Source organism: Podarcis pityusensis, assembly GCF_964106645.2.
Source record: "Podarcis pityusensis genome assembly, chromosome: 8".
NCBI classification, from domain to species: Eukaryota; Metazoa; Chordata; class Lepidosauria; order Squamata; family Lacertidae; genus Podarcis; species Podarcis pityusensis.
This window is the reverse complement of record NC_138033.1, coordinates 38023754-38041525: the sequence shown is the minus strand read 5'-3', so window position 1 is coordinate 38041525 and position 17772 is coordinate 38023754. Positions and strand designations below refer to the sequence as shown.

At 46.9% G+C, this 17772-nt stretch overlaps 1 protein-coding gene across 3 annotated transcripts in view; it reads right to left on the bottom strand.

Moving 5' to 3' along the window:
- Positions 1 to 16920, bottom strand: part of ST3GAL2 (ST3 beta-galactoside alpha-2,3-sialyltransferase 2) — a 35077-nt gene extending 18157 nt beyond the window's left edge. Inside the window, exon 1 of one of the 3 annotated variants that reach the window (XM_081016921.1) lies at positions 16645 to 16920. The gene's annotated coding sequence lies outside the window, so the exon portion shown is untranslated. Of the gene's footprint in view, positions 1 to 8959; positions 9083 to 14690; positions 14805 to 16644 lie in introns of those variants that run through there. The other 2 variants (XM_081016922.1, XM_081016923.1) reach the window with 2 other exon arrangements.
- Positions 16921 to 17772: the final 852 nt, after the last annotated feature.

The window sequence follows — 17772 nt, the reverse complement described above, 5'->3', positions numbered from 1 at the left end:
CCAAAGTCTTCCGTGACTGGAGCTAACGGTCAAGTCAGGGGTACCTTTACCTTTTATTCCTTCCCTTGATGTGGACACAATGCTTCTGTTGGTGCAGCCTAGAATAGCTAGGGAGAACCTCTCCAGGCAGATGTGGAAAAACCCAGAAGTTAAGACGCAATGACATTTCCATACTGGGATGAGCACTACATACTCAGCTGATCACCAATTGCACAACAGTCTCCAGAACACAGTTAGCACCTTAAATTTGAGAGGGGGGGGGGGGGAAACCTGAGAACAATTCATTTGAGCAAACATAAATTAGAATTACAAAGTAGTCCTTAAGCTCCAGGTCCCAAGAGGATGCTAACTCCTAAAATCACCCTCCAATGAGGTGCCAATTTATGTTACAAAAGTACCAGTGAGAGGGTCAAATCATCAGGCTGTTATATATGAGGCTGAGAGGCCCCACAACTCTGTTAGGGGAGGAGGGGAGGACTCCTAATAAGAATCTGTTTAATTTACTGCAATAGGAAAAGACACAGATTCTTTTCTTCCCTAAAACAAAGGAAGTCTTCCTCTGGCTAAAACAGAAAACTCACAGAGAGGATTCACTGGCAAGACTTCAAGGCCGACTTTGTCAATAGAAGGACAAGAGCCTCTGCATTGCATTGTCCGCCCCACTTACATGCAAACACACAGTATGTCCATTATTCTGACCAGTGGTCTATTCATTCTGCAGCAAGCATGTTGCTTTTCACAAGATTCAATCCCTGATGAAGCTGCCCCTTACTTAAGTCCGTGAGTGCTCCTGGTGCATTATTTTTAATATAGTCACTGTTATGAGACCAACTTGATTCAAATTATGGCAGCTGAAATTCTAGGCATACAAAGAGATTTGAGCAGCTTGAGTCATAACCATAAGCCTAGTGGAGAAGCATCTACAACACTGTCTCAGCCCCCACACCTGTGGCTCCTTTTGAATTGCTTGTTAAATTGAAAAACCAAGTCCCCCACTTAGAAGCAACAGAAAAGGATGGTTGCAACTCAGGTTGATTTTACCCTTTCTTTTGTTGGACCAAGGCCTTTAACCAAGGAAACAACAATCTCTGAATCCAGGGAGTTTGAGTAGACAGGAAAAAATGGATTGCAAGTCTTTGCTTCTATTTACATCACGAAGCCCTTATCTTGGGCATAAAAACAACTGCTTTTTGCCTCAGCAGCTGGGAACCTTTGGAAAAGAAACCTCACTCATTTCACAAACAACAACATTCTATGTGGAAACCCTTTCTTGTCTCTTCTCAGCCCCACCACCAAGTCGTCATCTTTGCAGAAGTAAGGCAAAAGATAAGGTAAAGGGCCCCTGGATGGTTAAGCCCAGTCCAAGGCAACTATGGGGAGTGGTGCTCATCTCCCATTTGTCCACAGACAGCTTTCCAGGTCATGTGGCCAGCATGACTAAACCGCTTCTGGCGCAATGGGACACTGTGATGAATGCCAGAGTGCATGGACCATTAGCTGGCCAAATTCTATATTTTCCCTCTTGCCTCCAATCTCTCCCCTACAGGACTACCAGCTTTCGCTCACTCTCAGCCCCCCTTTCCCCAATCTTGCTTTCGGAGATCTGCTCTTTGCTTTGCCCTTTTCTCCTTCCTCATCTGCACTTCTGCTTTTTTGCTGGTATATAACTTGCCCATTCGCCAGCCATGCCCCCCAAGTCTCCCACAGCTTTCTTTCCATTCTTGCCCGAACCTTACCTAATGCCTATGCCTCACAAAGTCAATACCCAAAAGCCTTCTTCCTCCTCTGGAAACTTCTGTTTCTCTTCTGGCAGCAAACAGCCCCAGTCACCATCCATTTCATCTCCTCACCTCACCTGTTACTCCTCCTTGCTTCAAGTTTCTTTCTCCAACTTGCCCAATTTTACCCCATCTAGGTCTGGCTTTGCATTTCTGCCTCTGCTTTTAGAACTGGCAAGTTTGGCCTGTAAGCTTCCACACTTTCAAAACTGAGCTACTGCTCTTTATGAAAGTCTGTGTCAATTGTTTCTGTATAAAACACACACGTGCACACAAACACACACAGACACAGACACAGAGGTACCTTGGTTTACAAACTTAATCTGTTCTGGAAGTCCATTCTTAAACCAAAACCATTCTTAAACCAAGGCAAGCTTTCCCTAGTGAGGCCTACCGCCGCTGGTGCCCTTCCACCGTTCGGATTCCGTTCTTAGACCGAGGTAAAGTGCTCAAACCACGACACTATTTCTGGTTTTGTGGAGTTTGTAAACCAAATCGTTCTTAAACCGGACTGTTCTTAAACTGAGGTACCACTGTATATGCGAATTATTTTATAGTACAATAAATTGGTTGAATGATATTCAGTGGCATAAAAGTGACAGCTTCAGGATGCACTCAGGTCTCAAAGTCAAAAGATTCCGAGAGGAGAACCAAAGGTCTCCTATTGTTCACTCTGGACTTCAACTGCAGACCAGCTGCCTTGCTTCCCAGACATTCCTGCGACCTCCGATATTAAAAATTCTTCACCTTGTCTGCCTTCCTCAGATTAACAAATGACCTTTATACAAAATGTGTGCCCTTTGTGATTTGTTGGAAGTGTTGCAAGGGTTGTTTATGTGTTTTGCCTTGTTTTTATCTTGCTTGAGCCCTGCAGCCTCTCACCCCTCCTGATTCCTCCTCTGGCTGTGCAGTTTTGGTTGTTTCAAACAATAAGCTAACATTAACCACAGCGTGCAACCACAGCGTGCCTGTCGAAGACAACAGTTCCTACAGTAAACAGGGCTCATAACTACAAAGGTTATCATACATTTACAGAATGCTAGATGCTAGTCCTGGTAGATCTTAAAGTTAGCTTTAAGACTGAGACACAATTCACAGAACTGTAGAGTTTAGAGGGACCTCTGAGAGTCATCTAGTCCAACCCCCTACAATGCAGGAATCTCAACTAAAGCACCCATTATAGATGGTCATACAACCTCCACTTAAAAGCCTCCAGTGAAGGAGAGTCCTGGCTACAGGTGATAAAATTACTAGCTGAGAAACTGAGGTATTTCATGGAAAACAACTGATTGGTCAGGACTGCTTGGAACTTGCCGTTTCCTGGGATTCATGCTAAGAACCCAGCACTTTGGCCTGATTCAGCAGGGCACTCCTAAAGTTCTTAAGCAACAAGAATGACTTGGGCACTCAGGTTCAATGAACAAAGGTAAGTTATGTCTTCACTCTTAAGAAAGCCCAAACACACAAATTTGCTAAATAGCTTCATACACACCTGGGGTGGGGTGGGGTGGGGTGGGGGAGGTGTCTAAATATGGAAGTGACAGCAATATGTTTTGTAAATTCTGCTAAGATACTTTGATACCTAATAGGAACGGATCCTAGAATTACCTTGTTATCTGAAATAGTCAATGAAATCAATATATTTTAGTTTGGCTAGAAATATTGGCTACCAAAATACCATTGCATGCCTCATAATAGTAGGAAAAAACCACAATTATTTATTTCTTTTTATAGGAATTTATACCTCACCTGTCAATAAAATTTCCAAGGCTGCTTACAATAATTAATACATATCAATTAAAATATACAAAAATATTCTAGGTACAATAAAACCATTATGAGTAACCTGGTCGACTTCCAACCTAGTCCTAGTGTTATGAAAGAGGGAGAAAAACTTAGCTCTATCTGCTTTCTCCAAGCCATGAATAATTTTATGAACTTTCATCATGTTGCCTCTTACTCACCTTTTCCCTAAAACTAAAAAGACTCAAATGCCAAAACATTTCTTCATAGGGGAGTCACGCCCATCCTCTTGATCATTTTGGTTTCCCTTTGCTGAACCTTTTCCCAACCCTACAATATCCTTTTTGAGGTGAGACAACCAGAACCGTACATAGCATTCCAAATGTGATCACACCATAGATTTGTATACTGCAGTGGCATGATGATATTGGCAGTTTAATTTAATGATCCCTAGCATAGAATATGCCTTTTCCACAAATGTTGTACACTGGGGTGACATCTTCATTGAGTTATGTACTGTGACCCCAAGGTTTCATTCCTGGTCAGTCACCACCCTGGGAGCGTAGCTGTGAAATCAATATCTTTTTGCCCCAACGTGCATCACTTCACAGTTGTTACACCGAACTGCACTTGCCATTTTGCTGCTCATTCTCCATCTGGAGCTCCTCACAATCCCTTCTTCTGAGTTGCAGTCCAAAATATCAAGAGGGCATCAGGCTGGGGGAAGCTGCCCTGCCCCACAAAGCTGTATGCTCCCTTTATTTATTCCAACGCAACCCTGCCTGTAATGTATTTAAATGCAAGGTTGTTTTTCTTCTTAAGGACATGTGAGTCAACCACTATGCCCTAGAATCAGGAGGTTTATCAACCAATTCAGCAGACGAACTGGCAAAAAGCACCTCCGGTGGAGTTTCCGTGTGGAGCCAGCACACATTTACCTACACATGCAATAGGCAAAATGGATCCCCTCCCCCACCCAGAGATTTAAATGCTGCAGCGCCTGGAAAGTGATCTGAATCCTAAAGGATGTCAAGCTGGTCAAGCAACTCACTAACTGAATAGCTTAACAAGGCATGGCCAAAAGGCAAAAATAAGCTCAATGATTTAGCTCCACAACAGGAAATAATTGGAATGTATGCAGAAAAAGAGCAAGAGAAAGTATGGTCCAGGATCTGGCCCATAATAGTTTACATGTGCCACCCAAAGAAATGCAGTCCTTAACATGAAAATGCTCTCCTCTCCTGGCTCAGGGGTGTTAGGCTTTTGCTGTTTCCCACTGACCTGTGATGACCCTTCAAGGGCTCCCCTTCACCAGCACATTTTGTATTTCGAGGCTGAAGAGGACAACTCTCAGTTTCCTCTTCTCAGCATCTCATGTCCTCCTGTCCTCCTTCCTCCTCCTCCTCTTCCTCCAGCAGGTCACTCTGATGCTCACCCAACAGCCATCAATTGCTCCAGCTTGTATCAATGACACCCTCTCCCTCCCCCTGCCTGGATTTAGCCCCTCCCCTTACATTATCTGCCAAGAGGCAAAGCAAGCTCTTCTCTCTATGGGCTCTTTCTTAAAACAGCAGCTGGAGGAATCCAGGGTAATCCCTGCAATGGGAGAGAGATTTGCTGCAAAAGCAGCTCTGGCACAGCTGGAAGCAGTTAGGGATTTGCACTTCCCACCCCTCAGCAAAATCCCCAGAGCGGCTTACAAAAGGGGGACTTGGGGCAAGAAAGCTCACTTGAAGCATCTCTCCCCACCCACTCTCTGCACCTCAAAAGCTATGTATGCCGCCACCACCAACCGCATCTGGCTATGGATTATGAATATTTAAATAGCTCAGATAGGCAGCACCTTCTTGAAGTTGGTTCTGCAGTACTGGCAAAGAGACCAAAAACACAACACAGCCACCATGCATATACAAAAGCTAGCATGGCAGGTCATGCCTCAACATGCCAGCTTTCTCTGTGGTGGGAGTTTGTTAAGGCGGCATCAAGTCCTCTAGATCTAGATTGAAGGTGGGCAGAAGGATCTAGGCAATGCTTTTTTACTCCCATATGTTTAACAATATTAGCCATCCCACTCCCACAAAGTATATTGCAGTAATGGAGAACGCTTGTGATCACCACAGTGGATTTTTACATGGAAGGACTGTGCAGTCCATCCAGTTTTAGTACTCAGGAGAAAATCTTGGGCTCATAATTCTTTAATGCTATTTCTTTTGCAACAGTCTGAAGCCTGATTCATATCTTGGGGTTCTTTTAAAAAGAAGATAGCAATGACTGATAGAGAATGTGACTGGCTCCTACGTACAGTCATGGTGGCTAACAGGCTCTTATTCCAGGACTGGAAAGAACAGCCACCCTCTGCCCTGTTCAATAGTGCAATGGCTGGAGGATGTGACTTGACTGTGCTGCATATGAGGAAGCAGCTTTCCAAAAATTAAGACAAGATGGAAAGGTCTCAGGTGTATCAATCTCATATATGGACATGTTTCCTTAAGGCTGTATGAAGGACATTCTGGAAGTCGTGTCAAGTGACTGTGCACACCCTCCTCAACATTTTTTTTTTAATCTGTCCCCCCCAGCACCCAAAGGGTTACCTGTATAAAACATCAAAAAGAAAAACTTGAAATGAATTTTTAAAAAGAGGGCGTTGGCCAAATAGAGTGAGCCCAGAAGAGGAAGACCAGGATGGTGGCCAGGGACCCCTCTGAGGAACAGTGGAAAGAGCTGGGCTATGGTTAGCCTAGCAAAGAGGGGTTTCCGAGGGGGCTGGAGATCCCATGAGAGCTGCCTAGAACCAAGTGGCAGATATTGCATGGAAGCAGGTTTCAGCTATGCTAATGGGAAAAGCTATTTTTCAATAGGGGAACAGGCTGTCTGTGGCTGGCTGGGCCACCTGCCAGGGAGTCTTCACTTGGATCCTGCATTGCAGATCTGGCAAACAGCATGGGGTAGGGCCAGAGAACCTCCAAGGCCGATTCCAACTCTTATTTTATTACCCCAATCTGCTATGAACAACATTCTCTATTTACAAAAGACTTGGTGCTAACAGCAGCGAAAGTGGAGATGCCTAAGTACTGGAAAAGTGCCTTGGGCTACGCAATGCAAAGCTGGATCTTGCAACTTTGGCAGGGTGTGTCAGCTGAAAAACCAAATTAACATGATGTTTCCACAAGCAAGACAATTAAAAAATAATAATGGTTCCAATCCGTCTCATGCATAAATAGCTGGATGCAGAACCTCTTTTCCCCCATCAGCAATCTGTCTTTCGGGAAACTCCTTACATAGCACATAGGATAACCACATTTCTTTTGACACTTCCAAAAGTAACTCCTGATTCCACAGAGCATGTTAAACGACATTCTAAGATTAGCTGAATCCCTTTTGCATGTTTTGTACAGGTGTTGTGTTTGTTTACAAATACTTATTTTCAGTGGAGCAGGCGGAGAACAGAGGAAGATCCAGGAAGCTACTTTGATATTGAGGAAGATCCCCGATAACATCGAGGAACACTGGACCAAGCTAAAAAATCCATTATTGCAGCCTGTGAACAAACTATTGGATACCAAACCAAGAAACTGGTTTGATGAGAATGACAGTAAGAGATTGACAAGAAAAGGAAGGCCTTTCAAATCTGGCAAAGATATAGAAACTGTGCCACTAAGAAAAAAACCCTATGCCAACACTAATGCTGAGGTTCAAAGAAGAACCAGAGAACTAAAGAACACGAAGTTGATTAAAAAAAAAAAAGTTCAAGAAATCCGGCACTTAGATGACACTCATGATGCACAGAGTTTCTTTAAGGCCACAAAGACCTTCTATGGGCCAAAAAATCATGGCATATGCCCCCTACGCTCAACAGACAGTACCACACTTCTAAAAGAAAAGAAGCTATTGCACTGCACTGTAAAGAACATTGTCAGCATCTCCTTAGCTGCAACTCCCCTGTAGCTGCTGAGGTCCTCTCACAAATTCTCAAAAACAAATTAGAGATGAGCTTGCGGTATCTCCAAAACCATTAACCAAATGAAAAACAACAAAGCCAGCAGACCTGATGGGATACCTGCCATAGTCTTCAAAGTGGACAGAATTGTGCTTACACAACAACTTCGCAAGCTCATCAGAAAAATCTGGGAGAAAGAGGAGATCCCAGCAGACTTTAGGCATACCAAAATTATCAATCTCTTTTTTTTTAAAAAAAGGTGATAGAATGGATTGCGGAAACTATAGAGGCATCTTTTTATTAGCTGCAGCTAGCAAAATTCTTGCAAGGATCTTAGCAAACCATCTCCTAACAATATCCAAAGCTACCCTTCCTGAATCCCAAAATGAGTTTTTGACCTTCTAGGGGGACAGGTGGACATAGAATCATAGAATCATAGAATCATAGAGTTGGAAGAGACCACAAGGGCCATCGAGTCCAACCCCCTGCCAAGCAGGAAACACCACCAGAGCACTCCTGACATATGGTTGTCAAGCCTCTGCTTAAAGACCTCCAAAGAAGGAGACTCCACCACACTCCTTGGCAGCAAATTCCACTGTCGAACAGCTCTTACTGTCAGGAAGTTCTTCCTAATGTTTAGGTGGAATCTTCTTTCTTGTAGTTTGGATCCATTGCTCCGTGTCCGCTTCTCTGGAGCAGCAGAAAACAACCTTTCTCCCTCCTCTATGTGACATCCTTTTATATATTTGAACATGGCTATCATATCACCCCTTAACCTCCTCTTCTCCAGGCTAAACATGCCCAGCTCCCTTAGCCGTTCCTCATAAGGCATCGTTTCCAGGCCTTTGACCATTTTGGTTGCCCTCCTCTGGACACGTTCCAGTTTGTCAGTGTCCTTCTTGAACTGTGGTGCCCAGAACTGGACACAGTACTCCAGGTGAGGTCTGACCAGAGCAGAATACAGTGGCACTATTACTTCCCTTGATCTAGATGCTATACTCCTATTGATGCAGCCCAGAATTGCATTGGCTTTTTTAGCTGCCACGTCACACTGTTGGCTCATGTCAAGTTTGTGGTCAACCAAGACTCCTAGATCCTTTTCACATGTACTGCTCTCAAGCCAGGTGTCCCCCATCTTGTATTTGTGCCTCTCATTTTTTTTGCCCAAGTGCAATACTTTACATTTCTCCCTGTTAAAATTCATCTTGTTTGTTTTGGCCCAGTTCTCTAATCTGTCAAGGTCGTTTTGAAGTGTGATCCTGTCCTCTGGGGTGTTAGCCACCCCTCCCAGTTTGGTGTCATCTGCAAATTTGATCAGGATGCCCTTGAGTCCATCATCCAAGTCGTTGATAAAGATGTTGAATAAGACCGGGCCCAAGACAGAACCCTGTGGCACCCCACTAGTCACTCTTCTCCAGGATGAAGAGGAACCATTGATGAGCACCCTTTGGGTTCGGTCAGTCATGATTTTCACAGCTTGACAGCTTCAAGAAGAATGCACCCGTTGTTCCGATTCAGCACTAAACCATGTGTTTTCCTGGGGGAAAGCAGTGGGGCAAACGGAGGTGTAGATGAGCCCAGAGTCTGAGCCTGTTGTCAAGAGAGATGCACTCTTGGTCGCCCTCCATTCAAATGAGAGCTGGAGCAAAAGAAAAGAGGTTAAGAAAGGAAGTGGCCTTCAAAAAAGGAAAAGGAAAAATTGGGCCTGGTCTTACTGCCTTCTAAACAGCCACCTTATCAGACCAACTACAGGCGTTTCCTGCCCTGGAATGCAGGGGTCCTGTTGACGGCTGATGACCAGAGTCAGCTGCACTTGGTACTCTCAGTTCTTTTGCTTCCTGAAGGCTCAATCCAGCCTCCAGCATGGAACAAGCTTATGGTGATTGCAATGCAACTTTTCTGCTCTTCTCCATCACTTTCATGAAGAATCCTGGGGGCTAAAACTTGCTCTTAATGCAATCTGATGCATTCTGGGCCTGCTGCTTCATCAATTTGCCCTGCCTGTCATTCCATATGCTGGACACTAGGTGCAAATGAACTGTCACCTCATGCAGACTGGATGATCTGGCCTCGCTGCCCTGGACTTCCTTCTTCTGTCCAACCAGAACAGAGGGGATGGCTCCTTTGGGGCCAAATAATTTTGCTGGGTGCCAAAAGGGAAGCCCTTCTTCAATTTTCATTTGGAAAACATGTGTTTCCCCAATATAAGCACTGAGCTTGGACATCTGGTAGGGAAGGGGTGGTGGAAGATCACGGAGGGTCGGCAGCCTATAACAGTTTCTGCAGAAATAGTCACCTTCTCCAGAGGGCCCATGCTGCATATTGAATCCATTGTGCCATCACCTAAGAGGATGTTCCTCCTTTTTCTCATAACAGTTGCTGCAGAAAAGCAACACTAGACTTGAGTGTGCATCTGGCACACTTTCTGGGAGGAGGAGGAACCCCACCTCCTTTTCATGGTGCTGCACTGCAGCAAGAAGCAGCTCTGCTGGAGCCGTTGAAACCCTTCCATTGGCTGGATATCGGCCTGCAGACTCCACCAGGTGGAAAGGAAACTGCCAATTGAGGGGGAATTTGAGCCAACCACAGATAAATCCGAGGCAGCTTGGCAAGGCCTTGGCCCAGGGAGAGAGAGAGGGCAAGGTGGGGGGGGGCAGTCAGAAAGAGTGTCTACCAAGAGGGATGGGAGGCTGACCTAGAAGGACCTCTGGTCAAATCCAGCTGCAGGGCTCTTCTTATAGGATGTGATACAATATGCAGATTGGCACAACGATAAAATGGAAGAGATGGAGGGAAGCAAGTTCTTTACCTTCTTAGAGAAAGGGTGAGCTATAGAATAAAATGTATCATTAGGATTATGAGTAATTAATTTTTTTATACTGCCCTTCATCTGTAGATCACAGGGTGGTTTACAACTTAAATAAAGGTTATGCTGAAACAAACCCCGACATTTCATTTGCATGGAGTTCCTACACTGAGTGGGGACCGGCAAACAGATTGAGATGTGGTGCTGGCCAGAAGGAACTTCACACACCAAGTCACTTTAGAATTGGAACAGAGTCATTCTAAGAGAAGATCACACTCTGGTAATGTTTTCAGCTCCCTCTTTACTTAAAACACTCTCTGATTGGGGGCAGGAGTTACAGTGCAAGTAAGGGGTTTGAAGTAACCGCTGGTATTTAAACTTTCCAATGAAGTCACTTTTGCCACATGATTCAGGCTTACTCCACATCCTCCTGTGTAGATGAACAAGGCTTGGCTGCTCACAGGAGCAGGAGGCAGTGGCGGTGGTAGCCAAACAGAGCCAAGAGCCTACTCTCTATCCACAGGAAAATCAGGAGACCGAAGAGAGGCTGCATGAATAGCAAAACCGCAAACCTCACAGTACCTGAAGGAAAGTGGCTGCTAAATGGGCAGGAACCTTTCCCATGTGCCCCCCTCATTCCTCAGTTCTCTGTGCTCTTGAAAGGGCTCCTCTTCCTCTTAAGTCTGTGTGTGCCAATGAAACCAATAATGAAACCCTTTTAAAAGGTATCTGGACAGAGAGTGGGTGCCTGGGGATTTTCATACATATTGAGAAGTTTCAGAAATCTGGGCCATACATAGTAACACTGCCTGAGTATAGATTTCTCCAGCTCATTTTAGATGATGATGATGATAATAATAATGATGATGATGATGATGATGATAATAATAATAATAATAATAATAATAATAGTGTTGTTAAGTGAGTTGAAGTATCCAACTGGATTATCCTTCAAGGTTAACTGTTACAATTATATTTAACTGCCCACTATATCACACTGGGCACCACAGAACAGAGATTCAGTTGTACAGTTTAAAGTACAGTGGTACCTTGGGTTAAGTACTTAATTCGTTCCGGAGGTCTATTCTTAACCTGAAACTGTTCTTAACCTGAAGCACCACTTTAGCTAATGGGGCCTGCTGCTGCTGCTGCGCCGCTGGAGCACGATTTCTGTTCTCATCCTGAAGCAAGTTCTTAACCAGAGGTACTATTTCTGGGTTAGCGGAGTCTGTAACCTGAAGCGTATGTAACCTGAAGCGTATGTAACCCGAGGTACCACTGTACTTTATGCAGGTGGAATGTGTGGCTGCTGCTGTCCAGCGTGAGCCTTTAACATTTTCATTGTCTCCTCCTCTGGAGCTCTGGCACACAGATCTAGAAAAGGATAGGGGGGAAAGGCACCTATACAGTCAGACCTAAAGACCCCCGCAAGAATCTGCTGCTAAAAAACGATGACTTTGTGTTGTGCTGAAGTTAACTAAGATGGCTCTTGTGCCATCCAGCTCTCTACAAAAGCACTGCACATAAACAGATCTGAGTGCAATGCAGATCACACACTTGTCCATCGGGAGCCCTAGAAGCATTGTCTCTCACACACATACAAAGAGCAAGGAGGCCTCTTAACTGCCACAGTTACTGAAAAGACAAAATACGAATTTGGCCATCAACTGTCTTCTCGAGAACCTGACCTCTGGTTTTGCAGGCCACGCTCCAAAGGCTAGAAGTACATTTTGCACTTTTGCTATTGGCTTCCTTGCACTCCGTGCAGATGTAAGATTTGCAATTTAGATGTCACATAGAAAATAAAGAGGCAATTAAAGTGAGGAAAAACTTTGAACTCTTTTCTTTTCTCCTCTCAGGTAAGAACCCTAGGCAAACTTTTACTGCACCTCAGCTAGCCTGTGAAACTGCCTTGGGGCTGGATCTACGAACTTAGCCATCCATGAATGGTTTAAATTGTTTATTTTAAAATATGTATTTACTGCTTTCTGACATGGGTTCAAGGCAACTGCAAACAACTGATGAACCACAATTTTTTTTAAAAAAAAAACCTTAGCTAGAAGATGTTCTCAGCCATTCAGAAAAAACTCCCAAGGAGAAATCCTAGAGCAGCCTTCCCCCATCTGGTGCCCTCCAGATGTTTTAGACCACAACTGCCATCCGCCCCAGCATCATACACCTGTGCTGGTGAGAACTGATGTGAGTTGTAGTCCAAAAGATCCAGAGGGAACCAGACTGGGATAGGCTGTGCTATAAGCAGGCAAGTAAAAGTTGTGACAGTCCTTTCAAATTATAAGAAGAACAAATCCTCAGTTCCAGAGGGAGAGAGTGCCGTCCTAGCAACAGATGCTCTAATGAAGCAGGATCTAGTTGGGTAAACAAAGAAAGCAATAGAGATGACTTGTGTCAGAGGCATCTGCGTACCAGACTATGGGAATCTTTATAGGTTAAGCACAAGCACCTTGAACTGGGCCAATGAGCTGTGGTGCCAACCCCTCCTCTGGAACTGAAGGAGGAAAAGATGCTTCTTCGCTCTGACATTTAACAGATGGGCTGCAGAATTTTGCATCTCCCATGTCATCATCAAGGGCAGCCCCACATGAAGCATACCAAAGCAGTCAAGCTCAGCAGTTGCAAAAGTATGGGTCAAAGTGGCAGGCCCCATCATCTAAGAGGAGGTGCAGTGTGCACAGATGCTCTAGAAACAACAAAAATCCAGAGACAATTCAGAAAATTCCTGAGCAGCCTCAAGCTGGCTGCTGCCCCTCAGTGCAGGTTTGGTTTGCAGCCCTTGGTATCGTCAGGAGCACAGCAGGCTCCAGATGACCCCACGGCTGCCAGTCTATATTGATGGAGCAACAGCCAGCTTGGTGTTACACAGTAACTTTTCTCACACTCTCTAAAATGTCTTTGCCTTTGCCTTTTACATCTTGTAACAGTAGGTTTCAACCAGGACTTTAATTAAAAGAAACCACCAGGCTTGTTACTCTGCCATGTATGCTTTTGTGCCTGGGATCTTGCAGATTTTATCATGCAGTGACTTCAGGGGTTTTGGTAACGTGATGTGTGTTGCATTGCCCACAAACTAAAACAAGTGTGCTCATCAACTTGCTTATTTTCAACTGCAAGTCTGAACTGGCTCCTGAGTCTAAGATGGGAGCCAACTGGGTGCTAATATTTTTTCATTAAAACCCTTCCAGCCCAATCCTTGAACCTGCAGTCCGAGAAACTCGACAAGGTTGGACCCCCAACTCTTTGCAAAGCCACACAAACACAACAAGTGGGAGGCTATGCCAACAGTGCAGATATGTCAATAAAAGAATATTTTATACTGTGGTGTTTTGAAAGCAGTGATGGGCACAGAAGTGTTTCCTTCACTAAGCACTTCTGTTCTGGGCCCACATCCATCACAGAAGCATCACATAAACTATGCTCAGGGATTAGGATGCAGTTGCCTCACAGCTTTGACTCCAACCATCTTATTGGGTGCTATCCGATGCAGCTCCTGGGCAGTCACAGAACCTGCTGTCTTGCACAGAATTTGGCATCCTGGAAAAACCTGAGCTTTAATTTATAGGTCTCCAGCCACATGTTTTATGAAAATATCAGGCCGCTCCCCCTGGACCCTCCTAATTTCATTAACCCTTTCCTTGGTTTCCCTCAATATCCATTTAGGAAATCTGAATCATGGAGCACTACAGGAAACTGTTAAGTGTCAGCACAGGAAAAACTTTCTGGGAGCAGTAGCAAGCACAGCATGATCAAATTCAACATGTCTGCGAGTGAAAGAATATCTAGAAAGTCTTACTCAAGTCGTATTTAATTTCAGGACAGAGAATTACTCAACAATGAAGGATCAGTAAAAGAGATGTTACATGGAAGAATTAAAATCCATTAAGGAAACTTGGAGGTTCTTTTGAAACAATTATAGTAGAGGCTCAGATAGTATGTATCACAGAGGAACAAGAGTTCAGCATACTGCATAATGAAGCATTTTGTCTATATATTCATTTGATTTAAGATCCTCTTCATCAAATAATTCAGTGTTGCTTTTAATTGAACATTAATAATATTATCATGGACTAGATATGCTTCATTCACTCACTTTTTAACTGGTCTTTAACTAACTTATGCAAAGCCTTTGGGGGGGGGGGAAGGAAATATTTGTGCAATACAAATACAAGAAGGTGCAAATTTAAAAATATACAAGCTGCCATTCTACTGCATCTACTTACTGTCAACTGCAACTCTGCCTGGGGTTATGGAAGTCATAAGAATGGGGGGGGGGGGAGTGCAAAGCATATTGCCCCTGAATGAGAACAAAAAGGAACACAAACCCTGAGCAGACAAGTGCATACTGCAAACAGCAAATGAAGACATTTGAAGTGTTATTTCCTAAAGGCATAAAGACAAACAATTTAAATACCTCAGGAAATGGAAGCCAGCCAAGGCCATGATGGCAAAGGGCTGCTGGAGAGCTGAAATTGCAGGGAGAAGCTGTGTCAACTCTTTCTATCCATCTTCACTGTGCAAAATGCTGGAGAGAGAAACCCATCGGAACCAGCTTTAAATAGCAAGCCTAGTCGCTATAGGCAACAAGGAATTCCATGCAGGCAAGTGAGTGGGCTGGTGGGGAGAGAGATCACTGCATGGCTTGGTTTTTGTTGTAGACACAGAGGAGAGGGAAGCCAAAACAGAAACACAACAACAGGCTAGCAGAGGAGCAGATCCAAGCCCACTTGCTTTCTGTGCTGAGCTGTGAAGGAAGGTCAGTTCCCTTGTGGCTACCAGCACAGAAAGCAAATGGATTGGCCCAATGCTCAAGGGCAGCAGAATGATCTCTTCCTCCCTCCTCCCCCAGTCTGCTTACTAGACAGCCGAGAATCCACCAGGGCAGGCTGTTAGCAGTCTCTTAAGCAGACTAGAGACTTTTGTGGGCTCATTTACAAGGCTGACCTGAAACACAGGTTTCGGTGGTGCTCTATATCAAGATGCAAAAATTTGATACATAGGATGTCACACAGTTAAGAAGTCGGAGCTCTTTTAAAAACTAGGCCTCAGGGTCATGCAATGAAGTTTACTGACAACAGATTGTTAAGTAAGGATAAAAGTCCATTCAGTCACGCAAAACAAACCATCAGCTTATGGGCATCCCCTCACCTCAAGGGACAGTGAATGCCACTGACTTAGGCCTTCCCTCTATAGGTTTGTTTAACATCACAGTTAAATGCAACCTCTACATCCAGAGGCAGTCTACATCTGGACAGCAGGTGCTGAGAGCATGCAGTGTTGCCATCATGTCCTGTTTGTGGGGCTTCTCTTTGAGACTCCTGGCTGACCAGTGCTGGGAACCCCCAGTCTGGGTGGACCCCCAGTCTGGTGCCCTCCAGATGTTTCTGACCAAAACTCCTCTCACCCAGCACAGCTGTAGGATGCTGGGGTCAAGTGCAGCCCAAAACCTCTGGAAGGCAGGTAGTTGGGGAAGGCTGCCGTCAGACTATGGATCCATCTTGTCCTGTACTGCCTACACGGACTGGCAGCAGCTCTTCCAGGGCTGGACCCGGGGTCTTCCGCTCCAGCACTCTCTGCCACTGAAGTGCCCTCAGGAGGCAATCCGACCCCTTTTCAAACTCTTGGGCACCAACGCAAAACAACGAGAGAGGTGCTGCCTCTAACTGCTCTCAGCTGCGGCAGGCAGTCCACTCTGCACATGCCCAGAAGCAACCGATTGCAGAGGGAACAGCCGTGGCAAGGTAACACGCCGGTTACAGACCGAACTTTACCGATTTCGGGGCTGAGGAAGACTTCGTAGGGGGCAGCTGGCAAGAGGCCCGGCCGGAGGCAGCCCCTCTTCCAAGCCAGGAGCTGGAGGGATCCCGGAGGCACAAGCCACCCGGCTCTCCGCGTTGGAGAGGCGAGGGACCCAGGATCATCCCCGGCCCCCCTGCCAGAATAGAGATCCCGGCTTGGCTCGGCCTCCCGGCAAAAACAGGTCGGAACCTGGGACCCCTCACAGGCAGCAGCGGCAGAGCTCCGCTGGGCTGCAGAGGGGCGCGCAGAACCCAAGGCGGCGGCGCCCTCCCGAGAGGGAAAAGCCCCTGAAAGCGCGGCGGCGACCGAGCGCCCCTTCGCCTCGCGGAGCAGGAGAAACGAGAAGGGAGCAGTAGTAGCCCCCGACCGGGCCCTCCCTCGGCCTCTGCCACAGCTCAGCAGCCCCTCGCGACGCTGCGGCAGGCAGGCAGGCGGTCCGCCCCACTGGGCTGCGCTGCGGGCCGGGTCCACTCCCCCAGAGGGCCGGAGAGACAAAGGCGGCGGAAGGAGCTGCTCGCTGCCCAGCCCCGCGCAGGCCTCCTCTTCGTCGTCGTCGTCCTGCCCCTTACCTGCTTCTGCGGCCGGCGGCTGCCGCGGGCCCCATCCATGGTGGGCGTTGGGGGGATTCAGCGGCAGCGGGCGGGCGGGCGGGCGGACTAGCGACACCGGGCCCAGCTCAGCTCAGCCCCGCTTCACCAGGCGGCGGCAGCGGCCTCCTCAGCAGCAGCGGCAGCGTCGTTGTCCTGCCGCGGGGCTCCTGGCTGCTGCCTCCGCAGGCGCCCCGCCGCCCCATCCTCAGCGCCGCTCCGCCGGCCGAGCTGCGCGCGGGAAGGAGGGAGCGAGGCCGGCCGTCGGAGGGGAGGGGCGGAGACTCTGCGGAGGGGCGGGGGGCTCCCAGCTGCCTCGGCCCCCCGGGCGGGAAGAAAAGACCGCCTCTTCGGCCTCTCGCCAGCTTCGCCTCGGCGGTGGGAAAGCGGAGGGAGGGGGCTGCCGTTGCCTCTGTGACCGGGTGGGCGCCGCTGCGTAGCTAGTCCTAGCCCTGCGGGACGCGTCCCCGGCGCTTTCCGAGATCTCTGCCCCAAGGCATCTAGCAAGGGCACCGGGAGGAGCGCGCGCTCGTTCAGGGCATCCGCGCGCAGCAGGTCTTGTCGCCTCCGATGCGCTACCCGTGGCCAAGAAAGCCAGGCTGGGAGCTTCCTTGCAAGGCGGCGTAAACCGACCTCCGAAGAGAGCGGATAGAGATAAGGAAACTGGGGTGCGGGGAGCTCGGTGGTTGTGTTTGCTAAAGGGACAGCTCCTCTAAAAGGTGGGGAAGCTTTGAGCCACTATTGGTAAAACTCACCCCCCCACCCCGGGGGTTGGCTGTTTATTGAACTATACTGATTTGTTTGCGAGGAAGAGCATTTTCCCGGCACTTTCCTTAACCCAAAAGTCTCAAAAACCCGAACTCGATCTTGGGGGGGGGGGGATTGGTTTAATGTGCAAAACCTCCTAACCTGCAGCAATTGTGAGGCCCGAATTTGCCAGTGCCTGATTGAGTTAGCGACAGTCTAGAAGCGTACTGCCTTCATCACGTACTGCCAAACTCAGGTGAAGTTGTTGCAAAGCTGCGTGCTTCCCCAAACGAACAGCAATAAAAAGAATGGGGGGGGGGTTTGCAAGCAAATCAATGAGCAGGTTGTTGCCTGGCAGCACCC